The 18,112-nt window shown below is 36.2% G+C and overlaps 25 non-coding genes across 25 annotated transcripts; all 25 read left to right on the top strand.

Annotated features, from left to right (window-relative positions):
* Positions 1-18: 18 nt before the first annotated feature.
* On the top strand, positions 19-91 carry Trnaf-gaa (transfer RNA phenylalanine (anticodon GAA)). Its single transcript has one exon. It is a non-coding gene; the product is annotated as a tRNA-Phe (tRNA).
* Positions 92-689: 598 nt separating this feature from the next.
* Positions 690-762, top strand: Trnaf-gaa (transfer RNA phenylalanine (anticodon GAA)). Its single transcript has one exon. It is a non-coding gene; the product is annotated as a tRNA-Phe (tRNA).
* A 596-nt stretch (positions 763-1,358) lies between these two features.
* Trnaf-gaa (transfer RNA phenylalanine (anticodon GAA)) lies at positions 1,359-1,431 on the top strand. Its single transcript has one exon. It is a non-coding gene; the product is annotated as a tRNA-Phe (tRNA).
* A 597-nt stretch (positions 1,432-2,028) lies between these two features.
* On the top strand, positions 2,029-2,101 carry Trnaf-gaa (transfer RNA phenylalanine (anticodon GAA)). The gene has a single exon. It is a non-coding gene; the product is annotated as a tRNA-Phe (tRNA).
* A 596-nt stretch (positions 2,102-2,697) lies between these two features.
* On the top strand, positions 2,698-2,770 carry Trnaf-gaa (transfer RNA phenylalanine (anticodon GAA)). The gene has a single exon. It is a non-coding gene; the product is annotated as a tRNA-Phe (tRNA).
* Positions 2,771-3,367: 597 nt separating this feature from the next.
* Positions 3,368-3,440, top strand: Trnaf-gaa (transfer RNA phenylalanine (anticodon GAA)). Its single transcript has one exon. It is a non-coding gene; the product is annotated as a tRNA-Phe (tRNA).
* Positions 3,441-4,037: 597 nt separating this feature from the next.
* On the top strand, positions 4,038-4,110 carry Trnaf-gaa (transfer RNA phenylalanine (anticodon GAA)). The gene has a single exon. It is a non-coding gene; the product is annotated as a tRNA-Phe (tRNA).
* Positions 4,111-4,707: 597 nt separating this feature from the next.
* On the top strand, positions 4,708-4,780 carry Trnaf-gaa (transfer RNA phenylalanine (anticodon GAA)). The gene has a single exon. It is a non-coding gene; the product is annotated as a tRNA-Phe (tRNA).
* Positions 4,781-5,375: 595 nt separating this feature from the next.
* Positions 5,376-5,448, top strand: Trnaf-gaa (transfer RNA phenylalanine (anticodon GAA)). The gene has a single exon. It is a non-coding gene; the product is annotated as a tRNA-Phe (tRNA).
* Positions 5,449-6,044: 596 nt separating this feature from the next.
* On the top strand, positions 6,045-6,117 carry Trnaf-gaa (transfer RNA phenylalanine (anticodon GAA)). Its single transcript has one exon. It is a non-coding gene; the product is annotated as a tRNA-Phe (tRNA).
* A 597-nt stretch (positions 6,118-6,714) lies between these two features.
* On the top strand, positions 6,715-6,787 carry Trnaf-gaa (transfer RNA phenylalanine (anticodon GAA)). The gene has a single exon. It is a non-coding gene; the product is annotated as a tRNA-Phe (tRNA).
* A 597-nt stretch (positions 6,788-7,384) lies between these two features.
* On the top strand, positions 7,385-7,457 carry Trnaf-gaa (transfer RNA phenylalanine (anticodon GAA)). Its single transcript has one exon. It is a non-coding gene; the product is annotated as a tRNA-Phe (tRNA).
* A 597-nt stretch (positions 7,458-8,054) lies between these two features.
* On the top strand, positions 8,055-8,127 carry Trnaf-gaa (transfer RNA phenylalanine (anticodon GAA)). Its single transcript has one exon. It is a non-coding gene; the product is annotated as a tRNA-Phe (tRNA).
* Positions 8,128-8,724: 597 nt separating this feature from the next.
* On the top strand, positions 8,725-8,797 carry Trnaf-gaa (transfer RNA phenylalanine (anticodon GAA)). Its single transcript has one exon. It is a non-coding gene; the product is annotated as a tRNA-Phe (tRNA).
* A 597-nt stretch (positions 8,798-9,394) lies between these two features.
* Trnaf-gaa (transfer RNA phenylalanine (anticodon GAA)) lies at positions 9,395-9,467 on the top strand. The gene has a single exon. It is a non-coding gene; the product is annotated as a tRNA-Phe (tRNA).
* Positions 9,468-10,064: 597 nt separating this feature from the next.
* Positions 10,065-10,137, top strand: Trnaf-gaa (transfer RNA phenylalanine (anticodon GAA)). Its single transcript has one exon. It is a non-coding gene; the product is annotated as a tRNA-Phe (tRNA).
* Positions 10,138-10,734: 597 nt separating this feature from the next.
* Trnaf-gaa (transfer RNA phenylalanine (anticodon GAA)) lies at positions 10,735-10,807 on the top strand. Its single transcript has one exon. It is a non-coding gene; the product is annotated as a tRNA-Phe (tRNA).
* A 597-nt stretch (positions 10,808-11,404) lies between these two features.
* Positions 11,405-11,477, top strand: Trnaf-gaa (transfer RNA phenylalanine (anticodon GAA)). Its single transcript has one exon. It is a non-coding gene; the product is annotated as a tRNA-Phe (tRNA).
* Positions 11,478-12,074: 597 nt separating this feature from the next.
* Positions 12,075-12,147, top strand: Trnaf-gaa (transfer RNA phenylalanine (anticodon GAA)). Its single transcript has one exon. It is a non-coding gene; the product is annotated as a tRNA-Phe (tRNA).
* Positions 12,148-12,744: 597 nt separating this feature from the next.
* Trnaf-gaa (transfer RNA phenylalanine (anticodon GAA)) lies at positions 12,745-12,817 on the top strand. Its single transcript has one exon. It is a non-coding gene; the product is annotated as a tRNA-Phe (tRNA).
* A 596-nt stretch (positions 12,818-13,413) lies between these two features.
* On the top strand, positions 13,414-13,486 carry Trnaf-gaa (transfer RNA phenylalanine (anticodon GAA)). The gene has a single exon. It is a non-coding gene; the product is annotated as a tRNA-Phe (tRNA).
* Positions 13,487-14,083: 597 nt separating this feature from the next.
* Trnaf-gaa (transfer RNA phenylalanine (anticodon GAA)) lies at positions 14,084-14,156 on the top strand. Its single transcript has one exon. It is a non-coding gene; the product is annotated as a tRNA-Phe (tRNA).
* Positions 14,157-14,753: 597 nt separating this feature from the next.
* On the top strand, positions 14,754-14,826 carry Trnaf-gaa (transfer RNA phenylalanine (anticodon GAA)). Its single transcript has one exon. It is a non-coding gene; the product is annotated as a tRNA-Phe (tRNA).
* Positions 14,827-15,422: 596 nt separating this feature from the next.
* Trnaf-gaa (transfer RNA phenylalanine (anticodon GAA)) lies at positions 15,423-15,495 on the top strand. Its single transcript has one exon. It is a non-coding gene; the product is annotated as a tRNA-Phe (tRNA).
* Positions 15,496-16,092: 597 nt separating this feature from the next.
* On the top strand, positions 16,093-16,165 carry Trnaf-gaa (transfer RNA phenylalanine (anticodon GAA)). Its single transcript has one exon. It is a non-coding gene; the product is annotated as a tRNA-Phe (tRNA).
* Positions 16,166-18,112: the final 1,947 nt, after the last annotated feature.

Raw genomic sequence — 18,112 nt, 5'->3', positions numbered from 1 at the left:
GCAGAACAATCCATGTCAGCCGGAATAGCTCAGTTGGGAGAGCGTTAGACTGAAGATCTAAAGGCCCCCGGTTCAATCCCGGGTTCCGGCACGGAACAATCCGGCGGCTGGCAGGATATTTTTTGCTACTCACTACTTTTTGCAAGATAATCCAAAGAAACTTTTCTCCATAGAATGACTAGATGTAACTATACTAATGGCATGTCAGATTGCAGAAACAGTGCACATGATACGGGAGAAGAAAACACACATTTACCAGCTCAACGGTGATGTCTTTCTAATGATCAACTGTTCGTTAATCTAACTTGGTAACGTTGACGATGATCCTTTATGATGTCAAGTCAATCACGGATGTTCAAAGATAACGTCGACGAAAGAGTAACTGTTTTCTTCTCTTCTTGGAAGAAGAAAATAGGGTGTTTTTTTTTTTCTTCTTTTATTAAAGCTAAAATCTTAATGCTATTATGTATAGTACTACACGGACTTTTTCACATAGAAATGAATGATAAATATTCTTAGAACACGTGTTTGAAACTATACTGGTATCTATAGCTATTTCAATTTTCAACACAAGAAAATAATTTTCTTAATTTGCACATGCACATGCACTTTCAGTTTCATGTAATGATATCATTGGTCTAACAGCTCAATACTTATAAATGCACCTAATTGCAGAACAATCCATGTCAGCCGGAATAGCTCAGTTGGGAGAGCGTTAGACTGAAGATCTAAAGGCCCCCGGTTCAATCCCGGGTTCCGGCACGGAACAATCCGGCGGCTGGCAGGATATTTTTTGCTACTCACTACTTTTGCAAGATAATCCAAAGAAACTTTTCTCCATAGAATGACTAGATGTAACTATACTAATGGCATGTCAGATTGCAGAAACAGTGCACATGATACGGGAGAAGAAAACACACATTTACCAGCTCAACGGTGATGTCTTTCTAATGATCAACTGTTCGTTAATCTAACTTGGTAACGTTGACGATGATCCTTTATGATGTCAAGTCAATCACGGATGTTCAAAGATAACGTCGACGAAAGAGTAACTGTTTTCTTCTCTTCTTGGAAGAAGAAAATAGGGTGTTTTTTTTTTCTTCTTTTATTAAAGCTAAAATCTTAATGCTATTATGTATAGTACTACACGGACTTTTTCACATAGAAATGAATGATAAATATTCTTAGAACACGTGTTTGAAACTATACTGGTATCTATAGCTATTTCAATTTTCAACACAAGAAAATAATTTTCTTAATTTGCACATGCACATGCACTTTCAGTTTCATGTAATGATATCATTGGTCTAACAGCTCAATACTTATAAATGCACCTAATTGCAGAACAATCCATGTCAGCCGGAATAGCTCAGTTGGGAGAGCGTTAGACTGAAGATCTAAAGGCCCCCGGTTCAATCCCGGGTTCCGGCACGGAACAATCCGGCGGCTGGCAGGATATTTTTTGCTACTCACTACTTTTGCAAGATAATCCAAAGAAACTTTTCTCCATAGAATGACTAGATGTAACTATACTAATGGCATGTCAGATTGCAGAAACAGTGCACATGATACGGGAGAAGAAAACACACATTTACCAGCTCAACGGTGATGTCTTTCTAATGATCAACTGTTCGTTAATCTAACTTGGTAACGTTGACGATGATCCTTTATGATGTCAAGTCAATCACGGATGTTCAAAGATAACGTCGACGAAAGAGTAACTGTTTTCTTCTCTTCTTGGAAGAAGAAAATAGGGTGTTTTTTTTTTTCTTCTTTTATTAAAGCTAAAATCTTAATGCTATTATGTATAGTACTACACGGACTTTTTCACATAGAAATGAATGATAAATATTCTTAGAACACGTGTTTGAAACTATACTGGTATCTATAGCTATTTCAATTTTCAACACAAGAAAATAATTTTCTTAATTTGCACATGCACATGCACTTTCAGTTTCATGTAATGATATCATTGGTCTAACAGCTCAATACTTATAAATGCACCTAATTGCAGAACAATCCATGTCAGCCGGAATAGCTCAGTTGGGAGAGCGTTAGACTGAAGATCTAAAGGCCCCCGGTTCAATCCCGGGTTCCGGCACGGAACAATCCGGCGGCTGGCAGGATATTTTTTGCTACTCACTACTTTTGCAAGATAATCCAAAGAAACTTTTCTCCATAGAATGACTAGATGTAACTATACTAATGGCATGTCAGATTGCAGAAACAGTGCACATGATACGGGAGAAGAAAACACACATTTACCAGCTCAACGGTGATGTCTTTCTAATGATCAACTGTTCGTTAATCTAACTTGGTAACGTTGACGATGATCCTTTATGATGTCAAGTCAATCACGGATGTTCAAAGATAACGTCGACGAAAGAGTAACTGTTTTCTTCTCTTCTTGGAAGAAGAAAATAGGGTGTTTTTTTTTTTCTTCTTTTATTAAAGCTAAAATCTTAATGCTATTATGTATAGTACTACACGGACTTTTTCACATAGAAATGAATGATAATATTCTTAGAACACGTGTTTGAAACTATACTGGTATCTATAGCTATTTCAATTTTCAACACAAGAAAATAATTTTCTTAATTTGCACATGCACATGCACTTTCAGTTTCATGTAATGATATCATTGGTCTAACAGCTCAATACTTATAAATGCACCTAATTGCAGAACAATCCATGTCAGCCGGAATAGCTCAGTTGGGAGAGCGTTAGACTGAAGATCTAAAGGCCCCCGGTTCAATCCCGGGTTCCGGCACGGAACAATCCGGCGGCTGGCAGGATATTTTTTGCTACTCACTACTTTTGCAAGATAATCCAAAGAAACTTTTCTCCATAGAATGACTAGATGTAACTATACTAATGGCATGTCAGATTGCAGAAACAGTGCACATGATACGGGAGAAGAAAACACACATTTACCAGCTCAACGGTGATGTCTTTCTAATGATCAACTGTTCGTTAATCTAACTTGGTAACGTTGACGATGATCCTTTATGATGTCAAGTCAATCACGGATGTTCAAAGATAACGTCGACGAAAGAGTAACTGTTTTCTTCTCTTCTTGGAAGAAGAAAATAGGGTGTTTTTTTTTTTCTTCTTTTATTAAAGCTAAAATCTTAATGCTATTATGTATAGTACTACACGGACTTTTTCACATAGAAATGAATGATAAATATTCTTAGAACACGTGTTTGAAACTATACTGGTATCTATAGCTATTTCAATTTTCAACACAAGAAAATAATTTTCTTAATTTGCACATGCACATGCACTTTCAGTTTCATGTAATGATATCATTGGTCTAACAGCTCAATACTTATAAATGCACCTAATTGCAGAACAATCCATGTCAGCCGGAATAGCTCAGTTGGGAGAGCGTTAGACTGAAGATCTAAAGGCCCCCGGTTCAATCCCGGGTTCCGGCACGGAACAATCCGGCGGCTGGCAGGATATTTTTTGCTACTCACTACTTTTGCAAGATAATCCAAAGAAACTTTTCTCCATAGAATGACTAGATGTAACTATACTAATGGCATGTCAGATTGCAGAAACAGTGCACATGATACGGGAGAAGAAAACACACATTTACCAGCTCAACGGTGATGTCTTTCTAATGATCAACTGTTCGTTAATCTAACTTGGTAACGTTGACGATGATCCTTTATGATGTCAAGTCAATCACGGATGTTCAAAGATAACGTCGACGAAAGAGTAACTGTTTTCTTCTCTTCTTGGAAGAAGAAAATAGGGTGTTTTTTTTTTCTTTCTTTTATTAAAGCTAAAATCTTAATGCTATTATGTATAGTACTACACGGACTTTTTCACATAGAAATGAATGATAAATATTCTTAGAACACGTGTTTGAAACTATACTGGTATCTATAGCTATTTCAATTTTCAACACAAGAAAATAATTTTCTTAATTTGCACATGCACATGCACTTTCAGTTTCATGTAATGATATCATTGGTCTAACAGCTCAATACTTATAAATGCACCTAATTGCAGAACAATCCATGTCAGCCGGAATAGCTCAGTTGGGAGAGCGTTAGACTGAAGATCTAAAGGCCCCCGGTTCAATCCCGGGTTCCGGCACGGAACAATCCGGCGGCTGGCAGGATATTTTTTGCTACTCACTACTTTTGCAAGATAATCCAAAGAAACTTTTCTCCATAGAATGACTAGATGTAACTATACTAATGGCATGTCAGATTGCAGAAACAGTGCACATGATACGGGAGAAGAAAACACACATTTACCAGCTCAACGGTGATGTCTTTCTAATGATCAACTGTTCGTTAATCTAACTTGGTAACGTTGACGATGATCCTTTATGATGTCAAGTCAATCACGGATGTTCAAAGATAACGTCGACGAAAGAGTAACTGTTTTCTTCTCTTCTTGGAAGAAGAAAATAGGGTGTTTTTTTTTTTCTTCTTTTATTAAAGCTAAAATCTTAATGCTATTATGTATAGTACTACACGGACTTTTTCACATAGAAATGAATGATAAATATTCTTAGAACACGTGTTTGAAACTATACTGGTATCTATAGCTATTTCAATTTTCAACACAAGAAAATAATTTTCTTAATTTGCACATGCACATGCACTTTCAGTTTCATGTAATGATATCATTGGTCTAACAGCTCAATACTTATAAATGCACCTAATTGCAGAACAATCCATGTCAGCCGGAATAGCTCAGTTGGGAGAGCGTTAGACTGAAGATCTAAAGGCCCCCGGTTCAATCCCGGGTTCCGGCACGGAACAATCCGGCGGCTGGCAGGATATTTTTGCTACTCACTACTTTTGCAAGATAATCCAAAGAAACTTTTCTCCATAGAATGACTAGATGTAACTATACTAATGGCATGTCAGATTGCAGAAACAGTGCACATGATACGGGAGAAGAAAACACACATTTACCAGCTCAACGGTGATGTCTTTCTAATGATCAACTGTTCGTTAATCTAACTTGGTAACGTTGACGATGATCCTTTATGATGTCAAGTCAATCACGGATGTTCAAAGATAACGTCGACGAAAGAGTAACTGTTTTCTTCTCTTCTTGGAAGAAGAAAATAGGGTGTTTTTTTTTTCTTCTTTTATTAAAGCTAAAATCTTAATGCTATTATGTATAGTACTACACGGACTTTTTCACATAGAAATGAATGATAAATATTCTTAGAACACGTGTTTGAAACTATACTGGTATCTATAGCTATTTCAATTTTCAACACAAGAAAATAATTTTCTTAATTTGCACATGCACATGCACTTTCAGTTTCATGTAATGATATCATTGGTCTAACAGCTCAATACTTATAAATGCACCTAATTGCAGAACAATCCATGTCAGCCGGAATAGCTCAGTTGGGAGAGCGTTAGACTGAAGATCTAAAGGCCCCCGGTTCAATCCCGGGTTCCGGCACGGAACAATCCGGCGGCTGGCAGGATATTTTTTGCTACTCACTACTTTTGCAAGATAATCCAAAGAAACTTTTCTCCATAGAATGACTAGATGTAACTATACTAATGGCATGTCAGATTGCAGAAACAGTGCACATGATACGGGAGAAGAAAACACCACATTTACCAGCTCAACGGTGATGTCTTTCTAATGATCAACTGTTCGTTAATCTAACTTGGTAACGTTGACGATGATCCTTTATGATGTCAAGTCAATCACGGATGTTCAAAGATAACGTCGACGAAAGAGTAACTGTTTTCTTCTCTTCTTGGAAGAAGAAAATAGGGTGTTTTTTTTTTCTTCTTTTATTAAAGCTAAAATCTTAATGCTATTATGTATAGTACTACACGGACTTTTTCACATAGAAATGAATGATAAATATTCTTAGAACACGTGTTTGAAACTATACTGGTATCTATAGCTATTTCAATTTCAACACAAGAAAATAATTTTCTTAATTTGCACATGCACATGCACTTTCAGTTTCATGTAATGATATCATTGGTCTAACAGCTCAATACTTATAAATGCACCTAATTGCAGAACAATCCATGTCAGCCGGAATAGCTCAGTTGGGAGAGCGTTAGACTGAAGATCTAAAGGCCCCCGGTTCAATCCCGGGTTCCGGCACGGAACAATCCGGCGGCTGGCAGGATATTTTTTGCTACTCACTACTTTTGCAAGATAATCCAAAGAAACTTTTCTCCATAGAATGACTAGATGTAACTATACTAATGGCATGTCAGATTGCAGAAACAGTGCACATGATACGGGAGAAGAAAACACACATTTACCAGCTCAACGGTGATGTCTTTCTAATGATCAACTGTTCGTTAATCTAACTTGGTAACGTTGACGATGATCCTTTATGATGTCAAGTCAATCACGGATGTTCAAAGATAACGTCGACGAAAGAGTAACTGTTTTCTTCTCTTCTTGGAAGAAGAAAATAGGGTGTTTTTTTTTTTCTTCTTTTATTAAAGCTAAAATCTTAATGCTATTATGTATAGTACTACACGGACTTTTTCACATAGAAATGAATGATAAATATTCTTAGAACACGTGTTTGAAACTATACTGGTATCTATAGCTATTTCAATTTTCAACACAAGAAAATAATTTTCTTAATTTGCACATGCACATGCACTTTCAGTTTCATGTAATGATATCATTGGTCTAACAGCTCAATACTTATAAATGCACCTAATTGCAGAACAATCCATGTCAGCCGGAATAGCTCAGTTGGGAGAGCGTTAGACTGAAGATCTAAAGGCCCCCGGTTCAATCCCGGGTTCCGGCACGGAACAATCCGGCGGCTGGCAGGATATTTTTTGCTACTCACTACTTTTGCAAGATAATCCAAAGAAACTTTTCTCCATAGAATGACTAGATGTAACTATACTAATGGCATGTCAGATTGCAGAAACAGTGCACATGATACGGGAGAAGAAAACACACATTTACCAGCTCAACGGTGATGTCTTTCTAATGATCAACTGTTCGTTAATCTAACTTGGTAACGTTGACGATGATCCTTTATGATGTCAAGTCAATCACGGATGTTCAAAGATAACGTCGACGAAAGAGTAACTGTTTTCTTCTCTTCTTGGAAGAAGAAAATAGGGTGTTTTTTTTTTTCTTCTTTTATTAAAGCTAAAATCTTAATGCTATTATGTATAGTACTACACGGACTTTTTCACATAGAAATGAATGATAAATATTCTTAGAACACGTGTTTGAAACTATACTGGTATCTATAGCTATTTCAATTTTCAACACAAGAAAATAATTTTCTTAATTTGCACATGCACATGCACTTTCAGTTTCATGTAATGATATCATTGGTCTAACAGCTCAATACTTATAAATGCACCTAATTGCAGAACAATCCATGTCAGCCGGAATAGCTCAGTTGGGAGAGCGTTAGACTGAAGATCTAAAGGCCCCCGGTTCAATCCCGGGTTCCGGCACGGAACAATCCGGCGGCTGGCAGGATATTTTTTGCTACTCACTACTTTTGCAAGATAATCCAAAGAAACTTTTCTCCATAGAATGACTAGATGTAACTATACTAATGGCATGTCAGATTGCAGAAACAGTGCACATGATACGGGAGAAGAAAACACACATTTACCAGCTCAACGGTGATGTCTTTCTAATGATCAACTGTTCGTTAATCTAACTTGGTAACGTTGACGATGATCCTTTATGATGTCAAGTCAATCACGGATGTTCAAAGATAACGTCGACGAAAGAGTAACTGTTTTCTTCTCTTCTTGGAAGAAGAAAATAGGGTGTTTTTTTTTTTCTTCTTTTATTAAAGCTAAAATCTTAATGCTATTATGTATAGTACTACACGGACTTTTTCACATAGAAATGAATGATAAATATTCTTAGAACACGTGTTTGAAACTATACTGGTATCTATAGCTATTTCAATTTTCAACACAAGAAAATAATTTTCTTAATTTGCACATGCACATGCACTTTCAGTTTCATGTAATGATATCATTGGTCTAACAGCTCAATACTTATAAATGCACCTAATTGCAGAACAATCCATGTCAGCCGGAATAGCTCAGTTGGGAGAGCGTTAGACTGAAGATCTAAAGGCCCCCGGTTCAATCCCGGGTTCCGGCACGGAACAATCCGGCGGCTGGCAGGATATTTTTTGCTACTCACTACTTTTGCAAGATAATCCAAAGAAACTTTTCTCCATAGAATGACTAGATGTAACTATACTAATGGCATGTCAGATTGCAGAAACAGTGCACATGATACGGGAGAAGAAAACACACATTTACCAGCTCAACGGTGATGTCTTTCTAATGATCAACTGTTCGTTAATCTAACTTGGTAACGTTGACGATGATCCTTTATGATGTCAAGTCAATCACGGATGTTCAAAGATAACGTCGACGAAAGAGTAACTGTTTTCTTCTCTTCTTGGAAGAAGAAAATAGGGTGTTTTTTTTTTTCTTCTTTTATTAAAGCTAAAATCTTAATGCTATTATGTATAGTACTACACGGACTTTTTCACATAGAAATGAATGATAAATATTCTTAGAACACGTGTTTGAAACTATACTGGTATCTATAGCTATTTCAATTTTCAACACAAGAAAATAATTTTCTTAATTTGCACATGCACATGCACTTTCAGTTTCATGTAATGATATCATTGGTCTAACAGCTCAATACTTATAAATGCACCTAATTGCAGAACAATCCATGTCAGCCGGAATAGCTCAGTTGGGAGAGCGTTAGACTGAAGATCTAAAGGCCCCCGGTTCAATCCCGGGTTCCGGCACGGAACAATCCGGCGGCTGGCAGGATATTTTTTGCTACTCACTACTTTTGCAAGATAATCCAAAGAAACTTTTCTCCATAGAATGACTAGATGTAACTATACTAATGGCATGTCAGATTGCAGAAACAGTGCACATGATACGGGAGAAGAAAACACACATTTACCAGCTCAACGGTGATGTCTTTCTAATGATCAACTGTTCGTTAATCTAACTTGGTAACGTTGACGATGATCCTTTATGATGTCAAGTCAATCACGGATGTTCAAAGATAACGTCGACGAAAGAGTAACTGTTTTCTTCTCTTCTTGGAAGAAGAAAATAGGGTGTTTTTTTTTTTCTTCTTTTATTAAAGCTAAAATCTTAATGCTATTATGTATAGTACTACACGGACTTTTTCACATAGAAATGAATGATAAATATTCTTAGAACACGTGTTTGAAACTATACTGGTATCTATAGCTATTTCAATTTTCAACACAAGAAAATAATTTTCTTAATTTGCACATGCACATGCACTTTCAGTTTCATGTAATGATATCATTGGTCTAACAGCTCAATACTTATAAATGCACCTAATTGCAGAACAATCCATGTCAGCCGGAATAGCTCAGTTGGGAGAGCGTTAGACTGAAGATCTAAAGGCCCCCGGTTCAATCCCGGGTTCCGGCACGGAACAATCCGGCGGCTGGCAGGATATTTTTTGCTACTCACTACTTTTGCAAGATAATCCAAAGAAACTTTTCTCCATAGAATGACTAGATGTAACTATACTAATGGCATGTCAGATTGCAGAAACAGTGCACATGATACGGGAGAAGAAAACACACATTTACCAGCTCAACGGTGATGTCTTTCTAATGATCAACTGTTCGTTAATCTAACTTGGTAACGTTGACGATGATCCTTTATGATGTCAAGTCAATCACGGATGTTCAAAGATAACGTCGACGAAAGAGTAACTGTTTTCTTCTCTTCTTGGAAGAAGAAAATAGGGTGTTTTTTTTTTTCTTCTTTTATTAAAGCTAAAATCTTAATGCTATTATGTATAGTACTACACGGACTTTTTCACATAGAAATGAATGATAAATATTCTTAGAACACGTGTTTGAAACTATACTGGTATCTATAGCTATTTCAATTTTCAACACAAGAAAATAATTTTCTTAATTTGCACATGCACATGCACTTTCAGTTTCATGTAATGATATCATTGGTCTAACAGCTCAATACTTATAAATGCACCTAATTGCAGAACAATCCATGTCAGCCGGAATAGCTCAGTTGGGAGAGCGTTAGACTGAAGATCTAAAGGCCCCCGGTTCAATCCCGGGTTCCGGCACGGAACAATCCGGCGGCTGGCAGGATATTTTTTGCTACTCACTACTTTTGCAAGATAATCCAAAGAAACTTTTCTCCATAGAATGACTAGATGTAACTATACTAATGGCATGTCAGATTGCAGAAACAGTGCACATGATACGGGAGAAGAAAACACACATTTACCAGCTCAACGGTGATGTCTTTCTAATGATCAACTGTTCGTTAATCTAACTTGGTAACGTTGACGATGATCCTTTATGATGTCAAGTCAATCACGGATGTTCAAAGATAACGTCGACGAAAGAGTAACTGTTTTCTTCTCTTCTTGGAAGAAGAAAATAGGGTGTTTTTTTTTTTCTTCTTTTATTAAAGCTAAAATCTTAATGCTATTATGTATAGTACTACACGGACTTTTTCACATAGAAATGAATGATAAATATTCTTAGAACACGTGTTTGAAACTATACTGGTATCTATAGCTATTTCAATTTTCAACACAAGAAAATAATTTTCTTAATTTGCACATGCACATGCACTTTCAGTTTCATGTAATGATATCATTGGTCTAACAGCTCAATACTTATAAATGCACCTAATTGCAGAACAATCCATGTCAGCCGGAATAGCTCAGTTGGGAGAGCGTTAGACTGAAGATCTAAAGGCCCCCGGTTCAATCCCGGGTTCCGGCACGGAACAATCCGGCGGCTGGCAGGATATTTTTTGCTACTCACTACTTTTGCAAGATAATCCAAAGAAACTTTTCTCCATAGAATGACTAGATGTAACTATACTAATGGCATGTCAGATTGCAGAAACAGTGCACATGATACGGGAGAAGAAAACACACATTTACCAGCTCAACGGTGATGTCTTTCTAATGATCAACTGTTCGTTAATCTAACTTGGTAACGTTGACGATGATCCTTTATGATGTCAAGTCAATCACGGATGTTCAAAGATAACGTCGACGAAAGAGTAACTGTTTTCTTCTCTTCTTGGAAGAAGAAAATAGGGTGTTTTTTTTTTTCTTCTTTTATTAAAGCTAAAATCTTAATGCTATTATGTATAGTACTACACGGACTTTTTCACATAGAAATGAATGATAAATATTCTTAGAACACGTGTTTGAAACTATACTGGTATCTATAGCTATTTCAATTTTCAACACAAGAAAATAATTTTCTTAATTTGCACATGCACATGCACTTTCAGTTTCATGTAATGATATCATTGGTCTAACAGCTCAATACTTATAAATGCACCTAATTGCAGAACAATCCATGTCAGCCGGAATAGCTCAGTTGGGAGAGCGTTAGACTGAAGATCTAAAGGCCCCCGGTTCAATCCCGGGTTCCGGCACGGAACAATCCGGCGGCTGGCAGGATATTTTTTGCTACTCACTACTTTTGCAAGATAATCCAAAGAAACTTTTCTCCATAGAATGACTAGATGTAACTATACTAATGGCATGTCAGATTGCAGAAACAGTGCACATGATACGGGAGAAGAAAACACACATTTACCAGCTCAACGGTGATGTCTTTCTAATGATCAACTGTTCGTTAATCTAACTTGGTAACGTTGACGATGATCCTTTATGATGTCAAGTCAATCACGGATGTTCAAAGATAACGTCGACGAAAGAGTAACTGTTTTCTTCTCTTCTTGGAAGAAGAAAATAGGGTGTTTTTTTTTTTCTTCTTTTATTAAAGCTAAAATCTTAATGCTATTATGTATAGTACTACACGGACTTTTTCACATAGAAATGAATGATAAATATTCTTAGAACACGTGTTTGAAACTATACTGGTATCTATAGCTATTTCAATTTTCAACACAAGAAAATAATTTTCTTAATTTGCACATGCACATGCACTTTCAGTTTCATGTAATGATATCATTGGTCTAACAGCTCAATACTTATAAATGCACCTAATTGCAGAACAATCCATGTCAGCCGGAATAGCTCAGTTGGGAGAGCGTTAGACTGAAGATCTAAAGGCCCCCGGTTCAATCCCGGGTTCCGGCACGGAACAATCCGGCGGCTGGCAGGATATTTTTTGCTACTCACTACTTTTGCAAGATAATCCAAAGAAACTTTTCTCCATAGAATGACTAGATGTAACTATACTAATGGCATGTCAGATTGCAGAAACAGTGCACATGATACGGGAGAAGAAAACACACATTTACCAGCTCAACGGTGATGTCTTTCTAATGATCAACTGTTCGTTAATCTAACTTGGTAACGTTGACGATGATCCTTTATGATGTCAAGTCAATCACGGATGTTCAAAGATAACGTCGACGAAAGAGTAACTGTTTTCTTCTCTTCTTGGAAGAAGAAAATAGGGTGTTTTTTTTTTTCTTCTTTTATTAAAGCTAAAATCTTAATGCTATTATGTATAGTACTACACGGACTTTTTCACATAGAAATGAATGATAAATATTCTTAGAACACGTGTTTGAAACTATACTGGTATCTATAGCTATTTCAATTTTCAACACAAGAAAATAATTTTCTTAATTTGCACATGCACATGCACTTTCAGTTTCATGTAATGATATCATTGGTCTAACAGCTCAATACTTATAAATGCACCTAATTGCAGAACAATCCATGTCAGCCGGAATAGCTCAGTTGGGAGAGCGTTAGACTGAAGATCTAAAGGCCCCCGGTTCAATCCCGGGTTCCGGCACGGAACAATCCGGCGGCTGGCAGGATATTTTTTGCTACTCACTACTTTTGCAAGATAATCCAAAGAAACTTTTCTCCATAGAATGACTAGATGTAACTATACTAATGGCATGTCAGATTGCAGAAACAGTGCACATGATACGGGAGAAGAAAACACACATTTACCAGCTCAACGGTGATGTCTTTCTAATGATCAACTGTTCGTTAATCTAACTTGGTAACGTTGACGATGATCCTTTATGATGTCAAGTCAATCACGGATGTTCAAAGATAACGTCGACGAAAGAGTAACTGTTTTCTTCTCTTCTTGGAAGAAGAAAATAGGGTGTTTTTTTTTTCTTCTTTTATTAAAGCTAAAATCTTAATGCTATTATGTATAGTACTACACGGACTTTTTCACATAGAAATGAATGATAAATATTCTTAGAACACGTGTTTGAAACTATACTGGTATCTATAGCTATTTCAATTTTCAACACAAGAAAATAATTTTCTTAATTTGCACATGCACATGCACTTTCAGTTTCATGTAATGATATCATTGGTCTAACAGCTCAATACTTATAAATGCACCTAATTGCAGAACAATCCATGTCAGCCGGAATAGCTCAGTTGGGAGAGCGTTAGACTGAAGATCTAAAGGCCCCCGGTTCAATCCCGGGTTCCGGCACGGAACAACCCGGCGGCTGGCAGGATATTTTTTGCTACTCACTACTTTTGCAAGATAATCCAAAGAAACTTTTCTCCATAGAATGACTAGATGTAACTATACTAATGGCATGTCAGATTGCAGAAACAGTGCACATGATACGGGAGAAGAAAACACACATTTACCAGCTCAACGGTGATGTCTTTCTAATGATCAACTGTTCGTTAATCTAACTTGGTAACGTTGACGATGATCCTTTATGATGTCAAGTCAATCACGGATGTTCAAAGATAACGTCGACGAAAGAGTAACTGTTTTCTTCTCTTCTTGGAAGAAGAAAATAGGGTGTTTTTTTTTTTCTTCTTTTATTAAAGCTAAAATCTTAATGCTATTATGTATAGTACTACACGGACTTTTTCACATAGAAATGAATGATAAATATTCTTAGAACACGTGTTTGAAACTATACTGGTATCTATAGCTATTTCAATTTTCAACACAAGAAAATAATTTTCTTAATTTGCACATGCACATGCACTTTCAGTTTCATGTAATGATATCATTGGTCTAACAGCTCAATACTTATAAATGCACCTAATTGCAGAACAATCCATGTCAGCCGGAATAGCTCAGTTGGGAGAGCGTTAGACTGAAGATCTAAAGGCCCCCGGTTCAATCCCGGGTTCCGGCACGGAACAATCCGGCGGCTGGCAGGATATTTTTTGCTACTCACTACTTTTGCAAGATAATCCAAAGAAACTTTTCTCCATAGAATGACTAGATGTAACTATACTAATGGCATGTCAGATTGCAGAAACAGTGCACATGATACGGGAGAAGAAAACACACATTTACCAGCTCAACGGTGATGTCTTTCTAATGATCAACTGTTCGTTAATCTAACTTGGTAACGTTGACGATGATCCTTTATGATGTCAAGTCAATCACGGATGTTCAAAGATAACGTCGACGAAAGAGTAACTGTTTTCTTCTCTTCTTGGAAGAAGAAAATAGGGTGTTTTTTTTTTTCTTCTTTTATTAAAGCTAAAATCTTAATGCTATTATGTATAGTACTACACGGACTTTTTCACATAGAAATGAATGATAAATATTCTTAGAACACGTGTTTGAAACTATACTGGTATCTATAGCTATTTCAATTTTCAACACAAGAAAATAATTTTCTTAATTTGCACATGCACATGCACTTTCAGTTTCATGTAATGATATCATTGGTCTAACAGCTCAATACTTATAAATGCACCTAATTGCAGAACAATCCATGTCAGCCGGAATAGCTCAGTTGGGAGAGCGTTAGACTGAAGATCTAAAGGCCCCCGGTTCAATCCCGGGTTCCGGCACGGAACAATCCGGCGGCTGGCAGGATATTTTTTGCTACTCACTACTTTTGCAAGATAATCCAAAGAAACTTTTCTCCATAGAATGACTAGATGTAACTATACTAATGGCATGTCAGATTGCAGAAACAGTGCACATGATACGGGAGAAGAAAACACACATTTACCAGCTCAACGGTGATGTCTTTCTAATGATCAACTGTTCGTTAATCTAACTTGGTAACGTTGACGATGATCCTTTATGATGTCAAGTCAATCACGGATGTTCAAAGATAACGTCGACGAAAGAGTAACTGTTTTCTTCTCTTCTTGGAAGAAGAAAATAGGGTGTTTTTTTTTTCTTCTTTTATTAAAGCTAAAATCTTAATGCTATTATGTATAGTACTACACGGACTTTTTCACATAGAAATGAATGATAAATATTCTTAGAACACGTGTTTGAAACTATACTGGTATCTATAGCTATTTCAATTTTCAACACAAGAAAATAATTTTCTTAATTTGCACATGCACATGCACTTTCAGTTTCATGTAATGATATCATTGGTCTAACAGCTCAATACTTATAAATGCACCTAATTGCAGAACAATCCATGTCAGCCGGAATAGCTCAGTTGGGAGAGCGTTAGACTGAAGATCTAAAGGCCCCCGGTTCAATCCCGGGTTCCGGCACGGAACAATCCGGCGGCTGGCAGGATATTTTTTGCTACTCACTACTTTTGCAAGATAATCCAAAGAAACTTTTCTCCATAGAATGACTAGATGTAACTATACTAATGGCATGTCAGATTGCAGAAACAGTGCACATGATACGGGAGAAGAAAACACACATTTACCAGCTCAACGGTGATGTCTTTCTAATGATCAACTGTTCGTTAATCTAACTTGGTAACGTTGACGATGATCCTTTATGATGTCAAGTCAATCACGGATGTTCAAAGATAACGTCGACGAAAGAGTAACTGTTTTCTTCTCTTCTTGGAAGAAGAAAATAGGGTGTTTTTTTTTTTCTTCTTTTATTAAAGCTAAAATCTTAATGCTATTATGTATAGTACTACACGGACTTTTTCACATAGAAATGAATGATAAATATTCTTAGAACACGTGTTTGAAACTATACTGGTATCTATAGCTATTTCAATTTTCAACACAAGAAAATAATTTTCTTAATTTGCACATGCACATGCACTTTCAGTTTCATGTAATGATATCATTGGTCTAACAGCTCAATACTTATAAATGCACCTAATTGCAGAACAATCCATGTCAGCCGGAATAGCTCAGTTGGGAGAGCGTTAGACTGAAGATCTAAAGGCCCCCGGTTCAATCCCGGGTTCCGGCACGGAACAATCCGGCGGCTGGCAGGATATTTTTTGCTACTCACTACTTTTGCAAGATAATCCAAAGAAACTTTTCTCCATAGAATGACTAGATGTAACTATACTAATGGCATGTCAGATTGCAGAAACAGTGCACATGATACGGGAGAAGAAAACACACATTTACCAGCTCAACGGTGATGAGGAGACGTCTGCTGGTGTTTTGAAGTGGTTACACGTACTTTCTGAGTAGCAAAAAAACGACTGTTATTAAGGTTTTGCTTGGATATCCCAGCAGGGAAAGTGGAATATATTTTCGAATCTTGTTGACAGTAAGTGATTTTGAACTATTTAGGAAAATAAACATTTGTAAAGTCGAGTTATAAATGAAATGTATCGTGTACCTTTCAAGGCTGGAGGCGCCATAAGGTTATTTTATCATTAATAAAATTTTGACAATTAGTTTGAGATGAATATGGATAAGTTACCGAAATTTTTATTGAGTGCCATAAGAAGTGCGTGTGAAGAATTTGGTACAATTACATATAGTGTACATGGTGACAATGAAAAAGCCAGAATATCTATTATGTTTGCTAAATCTGACAATAAACAAGTGAAGCGTAAATCAGGGGCAGCACTAAGAAGAGACAATAAACGTTTACGGGAATACAATGAAAGCAACAGTAATGTAGAAGTTACGCGTTTAGATACATTAGACGATATTACTATAGAAAACGAAAATGAAATTACGAATATTAACAATGTTGAACCCAGTATGGAATGTGAAAATGAACCCGTTTGTGCCTCTGAATATACATCAACACAGTGTGGTGACAATATAGAACGATCGTCTGTAAATATAGATAGTGACTTGACTAACCGGTTTATCGACTTACCTACACACCAGTTAGATCCAATTATAGATGTAGAGAAAACAATAGTTCCAAAAATAAAACCCAATCGAACAGTTAAAAATAAGGATAACGGAACGATTATTGATAAAGAAAAGTGTGATTTAGATACTGTTAGTTCGCCACAACTATTACATGAACGTTTTGGGAAAATAGTTTTTAAAAAAAGTCGAGCTGGCCGAGATTTATTGATCGGAAAGGTTCAAAATAGAAAATTATTAATTGTGTATGAAACGGATAGAATGCAGATTAGAACAATGTACGAAGATGATTACAACTATGAACATTATGAACAATTGGTATTAAAAGAATTTGAGGATGTGACCGAAACCATTTTTTGGAATGATACGGCCAATTACGGAATTGAGAAAATGATTAACTATGTAAAAAATCATAATTTATAATGTTTTTATTTTTTATTTGATAAGTCTAATGTGAGATAGGGATGAGTGTACCTTGTATGATAGTGTTTTTATTGCTATGCTTTAATTGATTTAATTGATTTTTTATAGACAATACAATGTATTTCCACAGATCGTGTCATATTTACAAAATAACATCGAGTTCATTGTTTTGCGTTACTGGAATGGATACAACCAGCCGTATATGCGTTATGTGAATCTTTGACTTTTGATAAAGACACTTTTACTATTATGGAAAATATTGACTTTAGATATTAGATTTAACATGTTTAATAACTATTTAATTGTCTGACAATACTTTGAGATAATATTTTAACCGTGTGTGAGATAATAAAAAAAAAAAAAAGTTCAAAAAAAAGAATTAAAAAAAAATGAATGATAGAGTAAGAATGAGGAAGCCAAAGAGTATAGGGACTTGATGTTTTCTATTACATATGTAAATATTGTAAAAATGAGATGATGAGATGAAGTTGAATAAATATACAAGATAAAAAATAAAAAAAAAAAGAGCGTTAGACTGAAGATCTAAAGGCCCCCGGTTCAATCCCGGGTTCCGGCACGGAACAATCCGGCGGCTGGCAGGATATTTTTTGCTACTCACTACTTTTGCAAGATAATCCAAAGAAACTTTTCTCCA

This window comes from Mytilus galloprovincialis, chromosome 10, assembly GCF_965363235.1.
Source record: "Mytilus galloprovincialis chromosome 10, xbMytGall1.hap1.1, whole genome shotgun sequence".
Lineage (NCBI taxonomy): Eukaryota > Metazoa > Mollusca > Bivalvia > Mytilida > Mytilidae > Mytilus > Mytilus galloprovincialis.
This window is presented reverse-complemented; position numbering and strand designations above follow the sequence as displayed.